Source organism: Anser brachyrhynchus (genome assembly GCF_964034855.1).
Source record: "Anser brachyrhynchus genome assembly, chromosome: 6".
Taxonomy (NCBI): Eukaryota; Metazoa; Chordata; class Aves; order Anseriformes; family Anatidae; genus Anser; species Anser brachyrhynchus.
Window position 1 is genome coordinate 26,425,164 of NC_137700.1, and position 6,062 is coordinate 26,431,225.

Below are 6,062 nucleotides of genomic sequence, written 5' to 3' on the forward strand. Positions count from 1 at the left end.
CCCAATCCACGCTAGAGTCAGGCTGCAGCCAGCAATGTGTAGGGATGCATCAGCCTCAGCTGACTCTTCACTTTAACTTTGGACAAAGTCTGTATGACCCTGCTATGATAAAGTAATTAACATTGCTTTAACACTGAATCTGCTTCTGTTACGCCTTTTAACATCCATGCAACTCAATTGCTTTGATTTGCTTATGATTTCCCCCAGCATGAGTGGAGCCAGTTGGACTCAATGATCCCTGTGGGTCCCTGCCAACTTGGGATATTCTGTGATTCTATGAAAGAGGCTAGTTTTTACCCTCAGTAGCATCAACTTCTTTAATGCCACAACATTAGTATCAACTGGCAGTGTCCAAAAGGACTCACCAGCATAACCCCTTTTTAGGTTTTCCTCCAAACTGAAATGGAAAACACATTCTCAGCTGACAGGCCACTATCAGCTACTACGGCTAGATACTAGGATTTTCCTAGGGAACTGCACTATGGGAAATAGGAACTGTGAGGGGAGGTAAATCCACGTATAATGTGAAAATCTGTAGTATGTAGAAGCTTTGCAAACAAATATGCAAATATTTCTCTTTCTGGCTGAGTTTTTACCCAGTTTTCTCTTTGGCCAGAGAAAACATCCTGTTCTCCAGAGTCCTTAAGCATGTGCTCAACTCACGGAAGAAGGGATTTTAAGGAGAATTTCTGTAGAGCCCTGTGTACTTCCTATCAGCTGCTTCCATGTGGGAATGAGGCCATTTATGTATATAGTTCCTGACTCTGGGGCAATTAAAATCTCAGCCATAATGTTATATTAACACAGAATTTGGTGTGCCTAATGACATATTAAATCTTCCTAAATTATAGTTAAATTACAAAAAGGACTAATTTACCAAAACCGGTTAATAAATGTTTAGAAAAGGAAGCTAATTGAATTATCCCTTGTTTGTCAGAGACAGATAATCTCCTTGTGAGAAATCTCATTTTTTCTGAAGCATGATTAATTGGCCTGACGAGTCAGAGATTATGACAAATTACGCAGGAGGAGATAATAAATAAGTCAGTAGGAAGGCTTGGGAGCAGAGAACTAGCAGCTGTTGCTTGGTCTGAGCCTGGTACCACTTCTGGCTTCACCCTGACCCATAGGTGGTTTCCTTGGTCCTGCTGGGGACAAACCATGCAGCAGCAGCAGCAGCCACCCTTTGTTCCTCTCTGTTCCAGATCCATAGCATCACCTCCCCGCGAAAGATGCCTGAAAAGCCACATTCCTCCAGGCCAATGACCTTTTTTTACTTCATGAATAATCAAGTCCATGAGATGAGGTTTTTATTTTTCCTTAGTAATGGGGGGAAGTCATTTATGGCTCACACAGAAGGTCCAGTCATCTTGCTCTCAACAAACAGTTGAAAAGTTGAAACCGGCTGTAGCTGTGACAAGATCTGAAAGCGAAGCATGTCTAAACCTTTCAACAAAACCTGCCTAAGGGACTGCTGGTGACTGCACTGTATGAATCTATGCTTCTATGGGAGAAGGCTTCACCACAGCTCTGAGACTGCTCAGGTTTTGTGCATGTTGTTGGGCCACGGCGCTGTTGTGGCTCAGACTCCAACACTGAGAAGAGAGGAGCCAAGGTGGGATGTGCACTGGTGCACTGAGCTGCAGGCTCTCAGCCTGGCCTGGGTTGGCCTGTCCGGGCAGACATTTGGATACTGAAGTCATCAAGTCAGTTCTTCACAAGCATTTTTTCAGTAGAAACAAAGTGCTGCTCATCCCAGTGGGAAAGGCACACAGGTTTATTTATGATCCTATAAAGAGATTTTTTTTTTTTTAGTGCAAAAAGTTATATTCCTCATTTAGACCTGGATTTAAAGCCTTTCCCCAAAGTTAATGAGCATCTGTGATCTGACAGTCTTTCAGTCCCATTCATGAACAGCATAGGGCAAGGATGTCAAATGTTGATCTTAATGTTTGAACTCTATGTACAATATTGTCTTCTTTTATCATCCTGCTTGAAAAGCCTGGTAGGTGCTAGAACTGATTTAAGGGTTTATTTGTTTTGTCAGTGTTATATCAAGTGGGCTTCCATTTGCACCTTCTTGCATGTGTAGATCATGGTATTTAACAGGAACTAGATTTGAATTTTTGACTCATAAACATTATTTGGAAAATGTTACAAATTACGAGTTAGATATAAATTATTTATTAATATGCTGCTTTCATATATGGATGATAGTATTCAGGGAAACTGACCTTGGGAATCATTTCTGGGCAGTGGATGCAGGACTGAGGCAGTGATCTTGTCGGGTAAGTTTAAGAGAGGTCTCAGCAGAGTGGGGGGAAAGAGAATGGGGCTGGGCAAACATTATTGTTGGGACTGCCTCATAGATGGACATACAGGAAATATTTATATTTAAACACAAATGTATACATTTCATTTACTGTACACCTCTAATTCCGAGCAATATGCACTGGGCTTTTCTTTCACCTCATCTTGGAGCAATTTTGAGAGGAGAAGCAGGGGTAGATGATAGTAACTACTTAGGCTTGGTATGTGTCACTGGGAGGGGACTGCCTCTCTGGTAGCAAGCAGGTATGGGCCTGCCATTTACTGAGCTTGTGTTTGTAACCCTGAGAATTCAAAAGTTTGTAATCAGGCCCCAAATAATCTTGACAGGTTTTTGTTTTGTTTTGTTTTGTTTTGTTTTAAACTATTATTATTATTGATCTCCTGGTTTCTGAGCGTGTGTGATGCAGCAGTGATCAGAGCTTCCAACTACTCTCTACAGCCTCAAAAGCAAGGTATATTTTAAGTTAAAATGGGGGTTGCCACAGCCACATACTTTGAAGACCTAGTGTCTCGAGTAAAGTATCAGCCAGTGCAAAACTCTGAGTTAAAAAATGACTGTTGGCAGCACGCTCTGTTGTTCCTGAACCTGTTAAAGCATTGTCTTGAGGTGATTGTAAGTTCACGTATCCTGTCTGTTCCTGTGCAATCACTTTTTCCCTCTTCCCAGCATCAGTCTGGTCTCTTTTATATTTATTTCTCCTTTCTGTCATCAGTTTGCTTATCAAAAAAAATCCAGTTCCCCTGGCATCCCCTGGCCAAGCCCCTTGACTGCTGTGCCGACCTGCCCCTATCCCCAGGACAAAGACACCAGTAGTCTCCCACAAAGAGGCCTGGGTAGGGACAGTGAGGTCCCAGAGGCAGCAAGCTGCTGGAGATGGCTGGCGTGTGGGGGAAGGATTCACCAGCCAGCCTGCCCGGCCTTCACAATTGCTTTGCCCTATGCTGGTAGAACTGCTTGTCCTGCGAACATGCAGCAGCCTTTCCTTCTTAGTAGCTGTTTTGTGTTTTATATTCATTTCAAGGTGGCACCTCTTTTGGAGGGCTCCCTGCAGGAGCCCTTGTGCACTCTCCCCAGGTTTCCCTTCATTCCCTTGTGCTGCTCTAATGACTTAAATGTGAGGCAGCTTAAAAAGTACGGAGGGTCCCCCAAAGGGCTGAATAGTCACTGTTTTATAGCCATTGGCACATCTCAGCCAGTTTTAATCACAACAGAATATCTTTGCATCTGGTCCCAGTCCTGCGAGTCTTCCCTCGGTACTGTGGAGTAATTGAAGAATATGATTAAAGGTAATTATTTTAATTGCCTATTGACTCAGAAAGATTTCTGTTAGCAATGAGTGGAATCTGATCTATAAAGTGAAATGCCGTAAGGATTCCCTGCCTGAGGACAGTCTGCCGTTAGCAGCAGTGGGAGGGATGCAAATGAAACATTGCTGACCTCCAGGGAGCGTTGCATGGATTATAGGAGGGACCCTATTTTCCCTATTTTTTGAACTGAATGCAGAAGACAGGTCCTGTGTACTGCTTCAGTTTGCCTGTGAAGCATTTGGGCTTATTTTTGTTCCATGCAGTGTTCAACCCCGGAGCAGTTTCACTGACTTTGCTGTCAGTAATTGATAGAGCTGTGACTGAAAGCACAGGGAACTTATAGGGCCTAAAGCCTGAAATATGAGATTCAAGACCATATATATTCAATAAGGTGAAATACTTAACACCTTACCATTCCAAAAGCAGCATTTTTGTTGGAGGCAGCAGGAAAGAAGAATGATGGTCTCATAATAATAATTAGGTCACCCACGTTGGACTTGGAAAAAGTTGTCTGTATGCTCTGTTCTGCTGAGGCTGCATTGGCCTTTGGCACAGCACTTTGGCTCCTCCATGTCTCATTTCCCCTCTCTATGAAGTGTGATCATTTCTTCTTAGGAGTATGGGAATTGCTTTCATACTCGGGGAATAGGGACCATGCAATTTATCGATGTAGTGACAGGGAGGGCACTGTGGGTTTTTTATTACGTAAATATACAGTATCTCCAGAATCCACTACTTCTGTCTATGGAAGGAAAGTACATCAGAAGATAGTAAACTTAGTGATGCTAAGCAGAAGTGTGCTGGAGGCCCCTGGTATCTTCTAAGAAATTAGTGGCACATGTCTGCAGTGCTCTTAGACATGGTGCAGACATTTGTTATTAGCCACTGTGGCAAAGCGGCTGTTGGAGATGACAAACTTTTAGGTTGGCTGTCCTAATATTCCTTGGATGTACTGAGTGTGGCTTTCAAAAGTCTAGAGCCTCTATAGGTCCTTTTTGTTTCTTCTGCATTAACAGACACTTGGTATTTCAGACCTGGTCTATGCCGTCGTAGAGTGTTATACTTCTTTGCCCTTTCTTTAATTAACACTTCATTTCTATTTCTGTTTGTAGGTGAGTATAAACACTTTTTTTTTTAATCAAGTTTGTTAGGTAGGTTCTTTCCTTTGCTTCTGTTTTCCCATTTTTTTGTTTGGTTAGTCAAAGCATTTTTAATTATCTTTATCTTTTTTTTTTTTTGATTAGGTGTAGTTAAAACAAACAAAAAAAAAATAATACTTGATGAAAACAACCTGATTTTTCACTTACAGGCATGAGAGAGACCAAGCAAACTCAGGTTGCAGCTTTTGACTATTAAGAAATTTCCCTTCTCTTCTGTTTGGGAGGACTGAATGAGGCTCTTCTCTTACATCGCCCAGAGCAGATTTATGTCAGGACTCTTCCCACAGGCATGTCTTTTCTACTCATGCAGCTCCACAGAGCTCAGTGGAGTCTGGCCTGATTAATTACCATGTGAGCGAGCTGCACCAAACTGTGTGACTCCTGCAGTTCGTCCCCATTTGCACTGATGCAGTTGACAGCAGGACTTGCCCTAGGTGATCCTTCTTGCTGTGGCACATGCGTTGTAACTAAAGGCAGCGCTGCATGGCTGTCTCTTTAGAAATGCATGCTGTGTATGTACCTCTTAGCTCACTCCTTGTGTCTATGACCATCTCCTCTTCTGAATAACTCAATTCAAAAGCATCATTATGCTGCTGTGCATCTGCTATGAGGAGACCACAGGCCCAGCATGACATAACTGGGACATGTGTCCAAACCCTGCCCCTGAAGACCTTCCTGCTGTTACCCATTCAGGAGATGCCACTGAGCTCTGGGAGAGCTCAGGGTGTTCAGCAGGGGCAGGAGGAGCCTGTGCTGGACAGACAAACAGGTGAGAGCAGAGATCCCATGGATGCTGGTCATGCAGTGCCTGGGCTGTACCCTTGATCAAGCATTAACGGAGCTAACAATGTATTTTGTCTTTTGACTGGATGCCTCCAAAATGCTCTCCTTTTATCTAGTTTTCCTTCACTGATTATTTCCAAACAGAGGGGTGGCAAAGTGGGGTGGCAAAACGGTCATGGCAGCATGATCTGTCTGTGCAGAGCCAGCCTGGCTGCTGGAGCTGTGCGGTGGGACAGTCAGGCGTCATGGGGCACTGGTGGCTCTGGACACCACGGCCCCTCGCAGCAGGGACAGCTGCTAAAGGTAGCAGCGCTGGGACCGCTTGCTCCAGCTTTTTGTCTCTGTGTTGCCCATCCTTTTCCTCTGCTCAGGGAGCCAAGCACACCCCAAAAGGTTTTAGGAACTCTTAATTTCCAGCCCAGGGCCTTTGCCTGATCAAGATTATTAATCATAATTCTCCAGGCGTTTCTCCTCTACTGC

At 43.7% G+C, this 6,062-nt stretch overlaps 1 protein-coding gene across 1 annotated transcript in view; it reads left to right on the plus strand.

The window, feature by feature from the left end:
* Positions 1 to 6,062, plus strand: part of LOC308197073 (cardiac-enriched FHL2-interacting protein) — a 114,743-nt gene that overhangs the window by 36,440 nt on the left and 72,241 nt on the right. The window lies entirely within an intron of this gene.